Raw genomic sequence first — 17,683 nt, forward strand, 5'->3', positions numbered from 1 at the left:
CTGATCAGTGTCAGTGTCAATGAAGACCACAAAAAAGATTTAATTTATTTTAATTTCCCCAGGCGAGCATAAATTGCAAAAGGCGCACATCAAACACGATTACGAACACCCTGAGAAAGGCGGCGCCAACTGCAGACTGAACTTCAACGAGTTGAGCTCAATTCGGTGGAGCGGAGTGCGATGGAGTGTGGCGGCGATAGCGGGAAGGAAGCCAGCCAGGAAGGATGCACGGAAGTGCAGAATGTGTGTGTGTGCGTGTGCCGTTGCAAACTAATGAACTTGACACAATATAGCGAAAGGGCAGAGATATGAGAGCGCCGCTTGCTTCCTGCACAAACACAGACGCACACACGTCTATACATTGTAGTATTTGAAAGGAACGTTGCATATCCACAGGCGCGTCTGAACAATTCACTTTTCACGCTCACTTTAATATGCATAAACTAATTAATATGCAGCAAACTGGTTAAATTCCAAGTCTTTGGCAACGCTTGTGCATATTTCATATGAGTGTGCGTGCGTGTGTGTGGCAAGCTATCATATTGAAAACCTTTCTTCGTTGGATTTTGTGATTTTGCTTTGCTTTGCGAAATACTAACTGTCGTTTGGAACTCGCTTTGTACTTTGACACGTCACTTTGAGCGCTGCTGTTTGATTGCCTGTCACACTTCATTTCGCCTTAGTTCTCTTGCTGTGGTTATTGTTACATAAATTTGCAGTTTTCATACTTTCTTACGTGCAAACTACCTTTTGCATAATTAGAAATGTTAATTAAGGCCACTTGATGGCAAACAAGCTGGTAATTAACTGCTATGTCACGTACGCAAGCAAAGCGCTTTTGAACTTGAGCAAATCTTTTTGAATGAAATACTTCGCAAAGTAGTAGCTTAAAAGTTTGTGTTAATTTATTAAATGTCGGTTGTTCCTATAAACAATGTAAGCATATTTAACTAATATACTCTTTTAGAGTTAAAAGCTTTGCTCGATATTAACACAAACTTCTATCTAACCTAACACACATACGCACACTCCAACGAAAACAGTTCCAACACTTTAAAGCTTTTATTGGTTGCGATCAGTAGCCCTCTTCTTGGACCTTATTGCTTTTGTATAGTTTATATTAGCACCTTCTTATCAACTCTCTACACAACATATTACCGAATACAATGGTTAAACAAGCCTGCACATGCCGCTTTTCCCGCCTAAGGGTGATAAACCAACTGCCCTTTAGCTCCTCAGCTCAACATAAATCCACCACACTTTGAAAAACTTTCTCCCTAACACTTTGTAAGAAAGTATGAAAGTTAATGCCTACGAGGAATGCCGACAATATACGGGTCACTTTAGCCTAACTCGGTCAGAGATCCCCACCTCGTCTAGCACCAGAAACTTTATTAACAAAACCAATGGGTACAGTAAGCTTATTGAGAGATTGCAGCAGTTAGAGTAAAAGTGAATTCCTAGAACAAAAAATACTAAGCAGAGCTCTACAATTACATAACACCAACACCTGGTCACCAAGATAGCTGGACGACAGTACTAGCCTTGTGCTCTCTAATCATGCGCATAAAATAAGTGCAGAAAAACTTCATAATCAGTTTATTATGCAGTAAAAGGTACCCGTTCACAATCACAGGGATTTTTAATGCTGATGAGTTTGTAAGAGAAACATTTAAGTTTTAGTTATACTTGTAGTACAGTAGAATGGGAATAACTCGCAGCGCTACTATCATCATACCTTTCAGTAAGGCGTTCCCCTTTCTATAGGTTTTGTATGTCGAAGTTATTTGGACGCAGACGACAAGATACAAGAACAAGACTAAGAAGCTTTAAGTCTCACATCTTCAGATATCCAGGTCACGTAGCGGCAATAGCAATAGAAAATGCCTAATCAGGTTTAAACAAGTCTTGTTGATACGACAACGCTAGCTTCAGAAAAGACAATTCTTAGCAGTACAAGTGTGAATAAATTTTGGGGGTCATGATCACCTTGCAAGAACTCTTAACAAAGTACAAATCTCTTTTTACCAAAAGTTCTTGTTCCATATTATTCTAGTGCTATTCAAAGTGTACATTTTACATTTGGCCTATTAACATAAGAGCTCATATTCACTTGCACCAAACAATAGGTTACACATACGCCCCGCCACGCTGGCACAACGCAGCCAATTCAACTGACAAAGCAACCACAAACAACAACATATGCATTCCATTTGGCAGCTGCTAAGCAAACAAAAATCTGCCAGAACTCAATGAATATTTGGCGCTTCAACACAAGACAACAACAATAATAAAACAAACAAAAAAGTTCAGAAAATATGAGAATTTCGTACAACAAATATTTACATATCCTTTTAATGGTGTGTCAAATCTCGGTGTACAACAGCCGTTGACAATCAGAGAGGCGAAAGCGAATGCGGCAAAGGCGGTACAGAGCAGCAACGTTTATTAGACGAGGTGGAGCACAGAGGAAAACAAAAGTGTTTAAGCACATACATTTATTTATAAGTATGTATATGTGTGTGTGTGTGTTTGTTTACTGTTTTCATAAACACTGCACATTCACACCTAAAAGTAAACAGGCAATCAATATGGTTTGTGATGATATAGAAGAGCACAATGCAAAACGAAGAATGCTGATGACAGCAAGAACTCAGTGAGCGAAAGCGTGTTCAGCACTTGTCACTGGTTTTGTAAACCAGCAGTAAGAACAATAACAATGTACAATCGAAGCTTACGAGCCTAGCATTCCATCTTGGACATGCAAAGTACACAGTTCAGCTTGTAACTACAACAAGTTTTATAAAAATTTAACAAGTTTTATATTTCATTTCTTTTTCAAAACAGAACGCTTATAATAGGTGAAGAGTTTTTAAGCTAAGTCAACTACTGTTTTAACGGATTTTTAAGAATATGAATTCCTAGAGAAGGAGACCTCTACACTATTTCTTATTCAACTAAATCAGTGCGAACTCACACTCCTTCAGAACAAACAAGTTTCCAATGACTCAAAGTTTTTCACACACACACTTGTGTAACCTGTCGCTTCCGAAAATTTCCTTAACCTACATTCCTGCTTTCCTATTAGCATACTAGAATGATTCGAAATATGGTCTGTCTGGTACCTTGTATCCATTTTGGAAATGATTTTATAACGCCACCCTCATAAAAACCCTTAACACTATTGATAAATAACTGAAACAGTCGTCCTTTCCACGCTTCTTGTGCCGCGAATTTCATTCCAACCAAGCTCCTGGTCCTTCACCACCTGGTCTTTCTCTTCCTCTGCTTCCCCCGCGGGTACTGTGTCGAATACTTTCAGATCTGAAGTGTTTTCTTCCATTCGGACGACATGACCTCGCCAGTTTTCCAAAGTAAACAGGACTTTTTGAAGCTAGCACCTGCTGGTAGTGCGTTGGAATCTGCAATCTTTGTCGATTGTCATTTCATGACATTTCATTGATTTGAAGTGAAGTTATTGCGTTTTAAGTGTCAGTATGTTTGTGTTATCGGTGCGAAAATGAGATTCGAACAAAGAGCCAACATTCAATTTTGTTTTAAAATTAGTAAATTAGCAGAGTGCACGAGTGGTTTCAACGTTTTCAAAATGGTCGTGAGGACATAAATGATGATCAACATGTGGGCCAATCAAAATCCGTGATCACCGGAAATTCCATCGAAACTGTGCCTGAATTCATCAAAAATCAGCCGAAATCATCATTGAAATTCATGGAAATGGAATTGAACATCGATTTATCGCATTTTGACCGAACATTTGGGCTTACGAAAGGTGTTTGCAGGGTTTCTTCCGCACAAATTGACTGACGACCAAAAATTGCTCAGAATCCAACATTCGAAGGACGCTTGTGACCGATTATTTGACCAAAAATCACATTTTAACCATTAACCACTCCCCGTATTCACCAGATATGGCACCGTGCGACTTCTTCCTTTTCGGAAAAATGCATTTGTCCATGAAAGGAAAGCATTATGCAGACGTAGAGGCCATTCAAAAGGCTTGGACCGGCATACTGGCGACCGTGCAAAAAGCTGCATTGAAGCAGAAGGAGACTATTTTGAATAAAATAAATTGTTTTTGCCGAAAAAAACCATTTGTTCTGTGTTTTTTTTTAAGTCCTGTTTACTTTGGAACGCAGCTTGTATGTCAAAGTCGTCGTGTATCTCATACAGCTCATCGTTCCATCGAATGCGGTATTCACCGTGGCCAATGTTAAAATGACCACAAATCTTCCGATGAACTCTCTCGAAAACTCGTAGCGTCAACTCATCAGATAAAAGATCTCGTCTCATCGTACATGCCTCCGCACCACATAGCAGTAAGGGAGTAATAATTGACTTATAGAGTTTGGTTTTTGTTCGTCGAGAGAGGACTTTACTTCTCAATTGCCTACTCAGTCCAAAGTAGCACTTGTTGGCAATAGTTGTTGTTGGTGTTAATACTGGTTCCAAGATAGACGAAATAATCTACGACTTCGAAGTTATGACTGACAACAGAGATGTGGGAGTCAAGTCGGGAGTGCGACGATTCTTTGTGTGATGACATGAGATTTTTCGTCTTGCTTTGGTTCACTACCAGACCCAGAACTAACGGCGCGGCCACCAGCAACTGTACACTCTTATAGAAAATTGTACCTTCTCTTTTAGTTCTGCAGCTCGAATTATTTTCTCCAGCTATAAATTGAAGAATTCGCATGATAGGGAGTCGTCTTGCCTAAAACTCGTTTGGTATCGAACGGCTCGGAGAGGCCCTCCCTGATGTTAACGTTAGTTTGGGATGGAGGCAAAAATGTAGAAGCTCAAGCAAGTAGGGAAAGTTTTCTGACCGCCATTCACTTGTGGGTGGCCAGAAACGATTCCTTTACATATGGTTCAAGCAGCTTACGACGGTCTTAGAGCAATTATCCCTCCCAGGGTTGTGTGCTGGGTATGGGACTAGCCACGTAAAAAACCTTACCAATAAAAAGGAAACAAACCATCTTGCTTGAAAGAGAGGATTTTATTGGACATTCATCGCAATCGTCTGAACTTGAGCCGTCGGAAGAGTTATCAATTTTAAAAATTTAATTTAATTTCCAGGACTTCTAACCGGAAACTTCTGTCACAAAAGCAGCATTCTTTGAATTCGCTATTCGGTAAATGCTTATTATGGTTACAACAATAACAATGATTTGATTTCCTTCAGTCCAATAAACGAATTCTCGTTGATCCATGGGAACTTTTGACTGAAATGGGTGATAGTAAGATACTTCAGAGCTTTTTGAAGTAGAGCCTCAGGACTGAACTGGCCTTACTTACTTTTACCATTTCATATTTTTCAATCTGTTTCTCTTTGAAACTGATGAATTCAGATTAGTATATTGAGATTTTGAAAAATAAAGTTTTCTCAGATCTTGTGTAGTTAATCCATAGTAGAAGCCCAGAAAGTGTTCAATGTGACAACAGCTGTTTTTAGCAACGGAAGTGGGTGTACTTTATTATGAGAAAGTGCATGTAAAGCAAATGTGCTTTTCCTGAAACCGGCATGAACAAAGTAAACAGCTCGCAGCGCCATTTTCCAGGAATCGGCAACAATACAAATTACAATAACTCAAATTTCACAACACAAAGATAGGTCTTATATGATGGCACACACCTGCAGGTGTGTGTGTGTGCAAATAAATAAGCGCTCAACTATTATCATTGGTTCAACGCAGCCAGCAGCAGGATAACAGCAAGGATAATGCGAGTGTTTACAACAGGCCGGCAAGGACGACAAACGGTAATGCTTGTTTTACCGGCGAACGCCATTAGCACAGCTGCTCTCTGCTTCGTTGAATCGAACGCACACACTTCACACACAATTTCTCTTAAAGGGGGGAGGCGGCAGCAAACTATAACTTTCACCGACAGCAAATTTCAGCGCTTTATGGAGTGGACATGAGAGTTTAATTGGGGGCTAAGCAGAGGATTTGCAAAAGCAGGCTGCATTATGAGAGCTACAGTGGAATAATACAAATTTGCACACGTAAGTTTGTCTGTGTGTGCGCAAAGATGCGAATACGAATAAGGGGCTTAACTAGTTTACGACAACAGAAATACTGATACTAGTCAGCTTGTAGCTGCTATTCACACTCAACCACAGGCACACACGTAAGGAAATTTAAAATTTAAAAAATTAATTACTATTTGTAACGGAAAAAGTTTTGCGGTTCCCCGCAAGTAAAGTATGTTGCGGTGGTTAAATGAAAACTTACGCATAAAAAATGGCACGTTTTGGCAAGCCTTTTAACATGCCACACTCGCTCATCGCTCACTCTCGCTATCAATCGCCCCGCACATCTCCCCAGGCTGACATTATGCGCTTGTTGCTATTTTAGGTGCTGCTGTCACCGCGTTCCCGATTAAGTAAACAAAATTTGAATAAGGTGTGCGCTGTAATAAGCCATTGCCGTGCAAGAGTCCCGACAAATGGGTGAGTGACTAAGCCTAATAGTATTGGAGAGACGCAAATTATGTTTACTTTGTCTAAAATATTTGCGTGACGAAGAAAACAACGGCAGATATCGTTATAAAAATTACCTAGAAAATAATGTTCTAATATCACTTTAAATATCCTCCTTTAGATGCAACACTAAAGGATAGAGCCAAAGGGAGTTTACTCTCTAGTGTTATGAGTAATGTGATTTTCAGAGGGACTAGAGAAAGTTCGATCTTATCAACGATATTATTAGTAAACCATCGGTTAAGAAGAAATACTTAGGAGGCTGCAACTAAATGAAGAGGCATCGATTAATATTTTGGGGAATGAATCGAACATAGACGCGCGTAGGCCTCGAGGTCCTAGAAATGACTCAGACCACTATCTTGTTGCACCTGCCTCTGTGCAGCAAAAAACGCACGTCAACAAACACAAGGAAGGTTCGACGTCCAGAAGTTGCAATCACAATAGACAGCCGAAAGATTTTCTACTCGACTTGCACTCCTACTCTCTGAGAGCACTCATCAACAACTCGGTATAAGGGAACTGTGGGCCGGCACTTCAAGCTGTTTACGTATAGCTGCAAACAAAATCATTGGTTTTCGGAAAAAGCAAACATGCTGTTCGTACGATGGGGACCTGCGACCAGTGATATAACAAAATAGAGCTACTAAATCTATTGTTGAACCTACCCTTACAGAAAAACTCTTGACACTTTCAGGCAAATTAGAAAAAAATTAATTTTGTCCACAGCTGATCTCTAAGATGAGGATCACACTTGGACTATTATCAATAAGTCCTAGGAAATTCCTGAATTGGAATTCAACCCATATCAAATGAGCTTTTATTTATTTACCTAATAACCCACTCGGATGACTAAATAAGATGAGGGTGTTTCAGCTTGATCATCCATGGGCAGTACAGTCAATGGTGCTGACCATTTCAAACCGTTACGACAGGGAAAATATAAGGATTGCTGAGCTCTAAGTTCACTATTCCTTTTTCGAACGATCTTTCAAAAGAAATGGCAGAGCTCAATCATTAGTGTGACGAGAATGTTATCGTTAGTTCGATTTCGAGATCGAGTTCGAAGAAGGGAACCGGTTAGGATTTTGTATAGAATTATTTGATGAACTAAACTACTATTTTAGGCAAACCTAAATCGCAAAATAAATTTAGAAGTAGGTGATACAAAAATTAAACACTTTTTTGAGTTGCGGTTAGAGCTGATTCTATGTGCTCTTCGTGAATTGAAAAAGCGAAGACTTTTATAATGAACCTCACTATCCATCACTATCCTCACTATCCATCAGCCGTATACCTTCTTCAACTTGGAACCGACTAGTATAAACACTTTATTAGGATTTTGCCGTAGATTTGGTTAGGTCGTGGGGTTGATCCAAAAGCGATTTATCTCGTTTGTACAGAAATTCGTTTTTTGGGTTAATCATACCTCGCTACCCACAAAATATTGCAAACAAACTAGAAGGATGAACATAGTCTAAAGCACAGTGAAAACGTTGTAAAGACGATGACTATTTTCGTTTGGTTTTACCAACTTGCCTCGGTAACTTGCAATTAATATTGGGTAGTCGAAAAAGTCTTTTCGTATTTCTACTCAAACATCAACATATTTTTTGTATTTATAAAGAACTTTAATGAACCAAATATGTACCATTTTGGTCGCCCAATTTTTGCCATTTTTCCGCTAGAGATATAATTCCATCAGTGTAAAGCTTTTCTGGTATCTCGGCGAAAAGCTGCGACAAGTTATTTTCACAGGCTTCACTAGAAGCCAACTTTACTGCTTTGACCGAAATAAATGGTAGTGCGATGGTGCAAGGTCAGGGCTATATGGTGGATGCATCAAAACTTTGCAGTCAAGCTCTCCCAGTTTTTGCGGAGTCATCAAAGATGTGTGTGGTCGAGCGTTGTCCTGATGGAAGATCAACCTTTCTGGTGATCAGCCGTTTTTTTCGATTGCTTGCCTCAATATCTTCAGTTGTTGACAGTAAAATGTAGAATCAATTCCTTTCCAATCCCAACAAACACTTAGCATAACCTTTCGAGGCGTCAATCCTGGCTTTGCGATCATTTGTTGAGCTTCACCACGCTTGGACCATGATGTTTTTTCTCCTGTTACCATTCGCCACAGAAATGGTTCGATTTTATTCCGTTTCAGCAAAGAATCGCAGATGTTAAATCAGTACGTTAAATTTTTCACAAACAATTCATAATGTAACCCAACATCGAGCTTCTTTTTGTAAGAAGCATTTTTAAAAGGTTCAAAACCGTTTAATGATGAATGCTAAGTTCCTTAGCAAAGTCATGGTTGCTTATGTGATGGGGCTGGTCAATCTTTTTCATAACTTCATCGACTTTCTCAACGACAGGTCGACCAGAGCGAGGTGCATCTTTCACATCGAAATTTCCGGAACGGAAGCGAGCGAACCATTATTGTGCTACACGAACTGATACAGCATCGTCTCCGTAAACTTCATAAATTTCATTGGTGGCTTGCGTGGCATTCTTCCCTTTTTATACAAAAGTTTCAAAATATAGCGAATTTCTTAATTATTTTCACGCATCACCATCTCATCTTTCCAACACTATATGGTATGACACAATGTGAAAAATACGAAAGGACTTTTTCGACTACCCAATATTATATATTATAACGGGAGGTCTTGATTTCGCCAAGCAATGTCTGTCTAACTGAGTTCAATTGTTCGAAAATAAAACTGATCGGTTCAATATCATGAATAATGTCTTAAATTTCGTCTCAGAACAAAAAATATTCATCCACTCATATTTGAGAGTTGCTCTTCCCACTCAAATTTCTCTTTACGGAGTCGAGTAATTTTTTCGTCAAAACCGTAAATTCATTAAAATATGAATTAGAACGCAAAAAAGGTACATTTGCGTGAAAACATAAATTTTGCTCCATTAACCGAGCAACACAAATAAAAGGCGTAAAAACCCGCGAGCAATTATAAGCGGCACACACCTGTCTGCGAGGCCTTTTAACGCCACTGACGCATCGGAGTACTTAATTTTAATGCTCGCATAAGTCTGTAAATACGCATCCATTTGTATGAGTGTGCGCGTGTGTGTGTGTGTGAGCGCATTAAATTTGTGTCAGTGTATTGTTTAATTGCCGGCCAACAAGTGACAAAATGTATTAAATACAAGGGAAAATATTACTTTGACGCAAGCACGTGAGAGTGATAAAATTCAGCCACGCACACACACATGTATGCATAACTACATTGCAATTATATTTAAGCAACACACATATTTGCCTGTAGCACGCAGACCCTGCCAGGACATGCTGCAAATGGCTGCCGGACGTGGCGTATGAGTAATTTCAATTAAAATTAACTTCATAAACGAATTATGCATAAATAACTATTCATATATATTGTACATAAACAAACATACGCTTATTTATATATTCATAAGTCACTGCATTCCAACACATAAAGGAGCGCTTTCAGACAAATTTCCAGCTTGCGGATTCAGTCAACCGTCTGGTATTCGAGCTGGCAGTGTATTTTTCCCAAGAACTCTTTGTATTTACATTGACATAACTGCCAGTGGTTGTGGTCGCCGGACTTGTTTGTGCGCAAATGCGAGTTAATTATTCTAACGATTTACGTTGAATTTACCAATTCTTTTAAGTGCTAAAGTGGCAGTCAACATATTTGTGCGGAGTAAGTGTGAAAGGCAGAAGTGAATGATTGGAGTCTTTTTTTTAAGGAGTTTCTCCCCACAAAACTCATTTTATTCTAAGAATTATGAAATTTCGTAGTCAGCTGTGGAATTAAGTGGAATGTTTCATACAAATTCTTTATAATTCGTCACAATGATGAACTATTTCGGAATTCAAGCGTCACGGTTGGTAATTTACTCTTATTTGACCGGCAATTATTTGAGTATTAAGAAAGGTATTTGGAAAGTAAATATAAACATTTTTTCTTCTTCGAAAAATTAAAGAAGGAAAAGTACAAAAACTAAAAAATTAACAAAAAAAAAATAGTAACTTCGGCTACATCGAAACTATAATAATGCATTTCTTATAGCAACTATATGTATAATTAATAAGTAAATATGAAAACGGCCAACGATTCCTATCCAATGGAATGCGTTTTACTAGTTCTTTCTAACCACGTTGACTGATATAAACACCATTAAAATCGTCGAAATAAGGTAAACAAGTTAAGGGGTATTCTGGTCTAGAAGCATGAATTTCAGGTAATTTTTAAAGTGCTGTAAAAAAAAGGCAATTAATATTTTTATTATCCACTTTTTTATTAGTTTTTTGTTAATTTTAGAAGAGTACAGAAAAAAATTAAAAACTAAAAAAGTAAAAAAATTCAAAAATTATGAGCTGACGAAGTGGGGGGTCTCTAAAAATTTCCACGTGACCATACCCATGATTTCAACCCTCTTAGTTATCTGAAACCAAAAAAAAAGATTATTAATCTAGAATAATGTCGCAATGACCGGAACTACGGAAAAGTGGGAAAACATTTTTTCACAAAATGGCGACTGCCTAAAAAAAAATAGTTTTTTTGGATCACTTTTTCTGACTATTTCGAATTTTTTAAAAATAATAAAAATAACAATTTGGGGATGGGGCTAGTTCCAACCATAGACAAGCCTATAAAGAAGACTCTATAAAAATTTCAATTAAATCGGTTCAGTAGAACTTGAAAAATCGTGGATATCGTTCCGAAAAAGTCAGTTTTGAGAAAAACGCGTTTAAAGTTTAGGAGACAATTCTAGTGAACACGGACGCCACGTCACAAAATCGACTGTATATCCGAAAATAAGTCGAATTTTGAAAAATCCTTCCAAGGTCATATTTTTGAAAGTCTAAACTTTCTAGATATGCAAAAAAAAAAATCGATTTTTCAAAATCCTATACAAGAATACCCCATTAAAGAAAAAAAGATCTTTTATGATTTTTTTTTTTTTTTTTGGTTTGGTATAATATATGGAGATTATTGCGTTGCTATATACAATAAAACAAGCTAAATTTTGTGAAGATAGTTTACTTTTAAATAAGAATGTTTTCAATACAAGGGCTTGATTTTTATCGGTTAGTTTTTACAACAGCTAACAGTGGTTCGGCAGACAGCTACTGAGAACAGCTACGCTCAAAAAACTTTTAATGTAAAATTAATGCAAATATCTCAAACTTGGCGGTATTTTCAACTTCAACTAAGAAATATTTAAGTATAGCTATATTGTCATTCCTGATACTTTCGCTATATTTTTTGATAGAATTAATGAAACAATTTTTCAATAGTGGTTTTCAAAGTTTTTCATGAAATATTCTGCATATTATCTCACAAAAGTTTATCTAATAATGACAAGGTATAAATATATAGCCTTGAAAGAAGAACTATAATCAATCTAAGTATGAATAGAAAAGTTTGACATTTTGCAATTCAGAGATAAAATAAGTTATTAAATAAAATTAATTAAATACAAAACGTAAATAATTTTGGTAATACCAAGCTCCAAAATAGGGTTAGAATGTATGCAGTCGTGGCCGAGCGGTTAAGGCGTCTGACTAGAAATCAGATTCCCTCTGGGAGCGTAGGTTCGAATCCTACCGACTGCGAAAAGTCCTACAACTTTTTAATAATTTGTTCGAAATAAATTTGAGAATTTAAAAATTGTAAAAATTGAAACACGGTAAAATTTGTAAAATTAAGTCGCTAGACAGACGGTTTTAAATAAAAAGACAATGTGTTTATTAATTAGATGTGATGAAAGCACCAAGAAATTTATGAAACCGTCGTTTTTGTGTATGTCATTCGAATTTAGATCATTTACAAGCGATTACTCGAAACGAATTTTCGGTATAAACCTATTTTGTCGCTTTTTGGCTTCATAGTATTGCAGTTAAATAAGGGCCAAACGAAGCACAGTTAACTAATAGCTGGTTATATGCAATTCTGTTCTCCTCTTTATAACAAAAATTTAATTTGTTTGCTATTTTGATAAACTTTGATTCATGGACTTTCTCTTCGCTCCGCATAACAGAATGACTTTTAAAATATCGCATAGGTTTATACTGACCTTTTATATTCTGTATATGCTATTGAGCTTGATATATTTTAATTCATTTTTATACTCTTGCAACCTGTTGATATAGAGTATTATAGTTTTGTTCACCTAACGGTTGTACGCAAACCAAGCGAGATAGATATAGGGTTATATACATATATATAAATGATCAGGATGACAAGAAAAGTAGAAATTCGACTGACTGTCTTTCTGTCCGTGTGGTGACTTTGTGATTTTTCTTACGTTTTTATATCGCACTGTGAAAACGAGCGAAATCAGACAACAACCACGCCTACTTCCCATACAGCACAATTTTATATTCGACTTGACTCAGTTTTCAATACACAAATCAAGAAGCAATTAATGTAACGGGATAAAACTTTGCACGAATAATGTCTTTGGTGTGAGCCACACTATGACCAAAAATTGTTTAAATCCAACAAAAACAGGTCAAGCGCCATCTTACCGAATATTTAGACTCTGTTACCTATAGTTGACCTTTGATCGAAAATGTCGGTCAATGTGTGATATACATATATGTTTAACTGAAATTAAAGGATAATTCATCTCTTATAATGGTGTGTCAAAAACAAATCTCATCATCTGTGGGTATTTCCTGCATCATGTTAAAAAGGGGTGGGAAAGTTAAAAATTGTTCAACAAAATGTTCTGCGCTCGAAACTATATCTATGTATATTAAGGGAGCGCAATCTGTCTTCCCTAATCACATTCCGCAAATAAGCAGCGAAGAGTCCAAATGATGTTTCACTGAGAGCAGTTGATACCTGTAGAGCTGGAGGGATCTGCAGATATCGATGCACGGTTGGGTAGAACTTTTTGTCACGAATATTTATTTCCATGAATGTTTTTGGCTCTTTCTCATCTAGTATCTTCATGCAAAGTTTTATACCGTTAATTGCTTATTGACCTGTGTACTGAAAAGTTAAAGAATCAAATGGAATTTAAAATTGTGGTATATGAGCAGTAGGCGTGGTTGAGGTCCGATTTCGGTCATTTTCGCCCTGTTACATAAGAATGTAAAAAGAGTTCTACGGACTAAATCTAGTCGAAATCGGTTAGGCGGGTCTCGAGATTTAACCTAAATGTGGGTACCAGTCCCGCACTTAAGTTATAAGTTTTTAACAGTGCCGTTATATTGGAAGTGAACAAGTTTATCTTCAGATGCTATCCAGTTGTATAGTGTCGTTAGGGTGCTAAAGGGATTTATCGTGAGCGAATTTGTTTATTGTGGCTTAAGTGGTTTAAAAGATATGTACATTGTACTCTGTCGCATTATGTTGCAAGAGTATAAAAATTGTTGGTTAAGTTCTCGATTTAATTTAATGAGTTTAAGAATGCTGAAATAATTTTTTCTATGCCATAAACTTTATGACAGAAAAGTAAACACAATTGAAGGCAAATGCCTTATCCTCATTTTAACTTCAGTTTATTGAATATTATTGAACCCTTAAAACCACACTTTTCCTACGCATCTGTAAAGTAATAGTAAGCATTGAGAGGCCATATATAAGACAATGCAAAATGTCCGACCAATGTGAGATATCGCAAGGAAGATTAGGTGAGAAAATGTTCTTTAGTAGCTTGGTGTATTAGCCCAAAAACTGGAAGAACTCGGTTAATATCCTCAATAATCATCATCCTCATTAAATCATCACTATTGTGTTATGAATATTAAGCCATTTCAGTCAAAAAAAATAACTTAGTTCATTAAATTTTTGTGCGCGCAAATATATCAATTTAAATATAAATATTATCATATTTGTTTGTTATCTGCTTTCATAAATCAAGTTAACTAAATCGAAAGATCGCACAAATAGAAAAAGCACTTTAAATGTTCCAAATGCAAATAAATTGATTTGAGTATGAAATTGGCGGAAAGAGTTTTCAACGGGCAGTCGTGGCCGAGCGGTTAAGGCGTCTGACTAGAAATCAGATTCCCTCTGGGAGCGTAGGTTCGAATCCTACCGACTGCGAAGGACAAACAAGTTTTTTGTGTTTATATGTGTCTGTATGTGGTAGAAACAGGAATTATGTAAATAATTTGGTTTGAAATACTAAATTTTGAAAGTAAATTTGAATTTAAGATTTGTTGTAGAGTGGTGTTGCTGTTGTAATAAGACAGGTTATTCCCGGATTTCTTCTCTACTCTTATAATATTTCAGTACGCAGTTTAGCTTTACATCCGGGTAGCATATTTTTAGTAATTTGCCTCGAAAATATATTTTTTTTTTTATTTTTTTATCATTTATTTTTTTGGAACAAAATTTTCAAAATATCAATTATTTCAAATTTCATAATTGTTCCGCACGAGTAAACGATTTTTTATCCTTTCATATATTAAATTGTAAAAACTGCTCTAAAATACATCGAAAATACTTAAGTATAATAACCATAAATATAAATATTATTAAGTAATTTGATTGTAATTCCCAAAACGACGTTGAACGGGAATTTCAATAATAAATTTCTCATCAGTGCCAACTTCAGTAGGCAAATTTCAAATTTTTTATCGCGTTAAGCACTCGTCAAACATTCAACTCACTTCCTCCTTCCTTCCTCACGAGTATTCCTCAGTTATTTATTTACACATACTCTTTCTGTAAGCGGCTAACTCGAGTGATGCTGTGTTAATGCAGGCCCTCGGGTAGGAAGGTGTGTGTAACGAGAGTCCTTTGAGCCTGTGGCTGTGACGGCATGAAATAACAGTAGCGTCTGCCAGTCTGCCGATGATTTTGTCTGCCAACATGTCTACTTGAAATGGCGGTAAATACGAGAGTAAAAAAACTGAACTTCTTAGCAAAAAAGTTAAGAAAACGAGCATCAGTAAACGTTAAATCGACACGAATGCATGGTACATATGTGTGTCTGCGCAAAGAAACTGATAAAAATTGCTAAATGAAAAGCTCCAGACACGCGCCTTTGAGACTTTCTTGAATACTCGTACTACTTGTGTATATGTGTTGTTATTGTGCCTCACATTTCATTAACATATATATATACATCTGTACATTTATGTAGTAAATATAAATATTAAGCATGTGTGTGTCAAATATTTTCTATTATCAAACTTTTACTAACAATTTTAACGCTTCCCTGCACATAGGCCAGAGGGCAGAGCTTATAATAAAATCATTAAGCAGAGTATAGTATAGGCTCAGCGGCAGACAATTCGGAAATTTTTCGAAAACAGCGTAGCAATTCTAGCGCCTCTTTAAGGACGGGCCATCAAGTATTGGTTGAGTGAATTAAAGTACATACTATTGATTCTTAATAGCATTACAATAACAATGAATTATACAAAATATATCCAAAATAATTTAAGGAGTATACAGTTTGCAGGCCGAAAAAAGCGAATTTTCCAGAATTTTTTCTGAGAAAAGTTTTAAATTTATTAATCTAAAAATTTCTACACATAATATGGTGTCTGCTAACTGTATTTTAAAGCTTAGTAAAAAATATTTGTTTGGAAAGGAAGTACAGCTGATCTCCGGGAGCTCCTTAAAAAACGACTATATCCTCCGAAATTTTTGACCAAAATTACATATGTTTATAAAAAAAAACTATTTATCGGAGAAAATATCTTTGATTAGTAACTAAAAAATGTATTTAAGAAGCTCGCGTTAAAATTTAAGACTAATCGGCTTAGCCGTTTTTGCGTAATGTTCGTCACCGACTTCGAAAAGATCATTTTGAGAAAAACACGTTTAAAGTTTGGAATGCACTACCAAGTGCACTCATACACCTTTTCAAATTTGCGTGTAACTTCGAAAATATTCACAGGAGCGATCTGAAATTTTCGGTGTGCATTCCTAAATATATGTACACAAAAAAAAAACAATTTAAGTTTGATAAAAATTCTAACTGTATACAATATTTGGGTAACATTGTATGCCTTTGCATCAAAGCCTTAGGATATTATAGTCTGGATGGTTATTTAGAAACCTTTTTCCAATAGCTCAGAATATTATTAGATTTGTATTCGTATGTTTATGTTATTTAAACATTCATTTTTAAACTATTTTCATCGTTGTTTCAGTAGATAAATCCTTTTGTTTCTACGCTATAAGAGATCATAAATCACAGAGTAATCTGAAATTTACAATCTACGGTCCATAATATAAAATCTTAAATATGTAAACTATGAGCTATAATCTGTAAACTTTGAATAACACCGCTCTAGAAAAACATATTTTGTTGCCAAAATTTTTTGCTTTTTGCAAATTTTGATGCTTTCAAGTGTTCAGATTATAACCTTATTCATATTTCCATTATTCAAAATATTGATGTGCCCTTGTTTTTGAGATCATTGCATATAAGATATGCATGTGAAACAAAATATTTGCCAAGTATTCTGTGGCAGGTTTTAAGATTTTATTAAAAGTCAAACGTGAAGATATCTAGAAACAACTTAATAAAATTCTCGATTTCGTTTCAAAACAATTTGCAAAGCGTTGGAGATGAAAGGGTGTTGGTTTAACAACAGTAAAAAAATTTCCCGACATAGTATGGAAAAGCTGAAAGGTGATATATTTGATGGTCCTCAAATACAGCAATCGGCCTCGGGTGTAACCCTCAATTACAAAGAAAAAATATTTTTATCTTTGCTCTTTCACCCGCTTTCGCTATTTAAAAGTTTCCAATAACCACTTCTACCTTAATATGACTTTGCTACGATCAAAATATAAAAATATCATCAATTCCCACCTATGCATTAAAATATGAGCAGCTTTCAAAGATTTTTTGTTATGTTCAGAAATATTCGAATTTGTTTGATGAGCTTTAAATTTTGGAGAATTTTCGAAATAGTACCTCTTTTCAAATATTTTCTAAATTACTATTTGGTTTGTAAAATGCTATTCTCGATAGGTTAAGTTAGAATACATTAATCTGGTAGGCCAATGAGCCCTGCGTAGACCAGTTTTTGCATCGGGTTTTGATTTTCTTCACCATGTTTCTGTCATGATCATAGTATAGACAATGCATGAGTTTCTCAATGTTGATCTATTCTATTCGTGCTATAATTTTCAGATGTTAGCCGTACACCATTCTTGGCAATATCATCAACTATTTCATTCACATTCTAATTGCTATTCTCGATAACAC

At 36.1% G+C, this 17,683-nt stretch overlaps 1 protein-coding gene and 2 non-coding genes across 4 annotated transcripts in view; all 3 read left to right on the forward strand.

Annotated features, from left to right (window-relative positions):
* The window catches only part of LOC120778116 (dual specificity protein phosphatase 15), a 107,349-nt gene that overhangs the window by 24,487 nt on the left and 65,179 nt on the right, over window positions 1-17,683 (forward strand). The gene's annotated exons all lie outside the window — the stretch shown is intronic.
* Window positions 12,029-12,110, forward strand: Trnas-aga. The gene has a single exon. It is a non-coding gene; the product is annotated as a tRNA-Ser (tRNA).
* On the forward strand, window positions 14,472-14,553 carry Trnas-aga. The gene has a single exon. It is a non-coding gene; the product is annotated as a tRNA-Ser (tRNA).

Source organism: Bactrocera tryoni, chromosome 5 (genome assembly GCF_016617805.1).
Source record: "Bactrocera tryoni isolate S06 chromosome 5, CSIRO_BtryS06_freeze2, whole genome shotgun sequence".
In the NCBI taxonomy this organism is placed as follows: Eukaryota; Metazoa; Arthropoda; class Insecta; order Diptera; family Tephritidae; genus Bactrocera; species Bactrocera tryoni.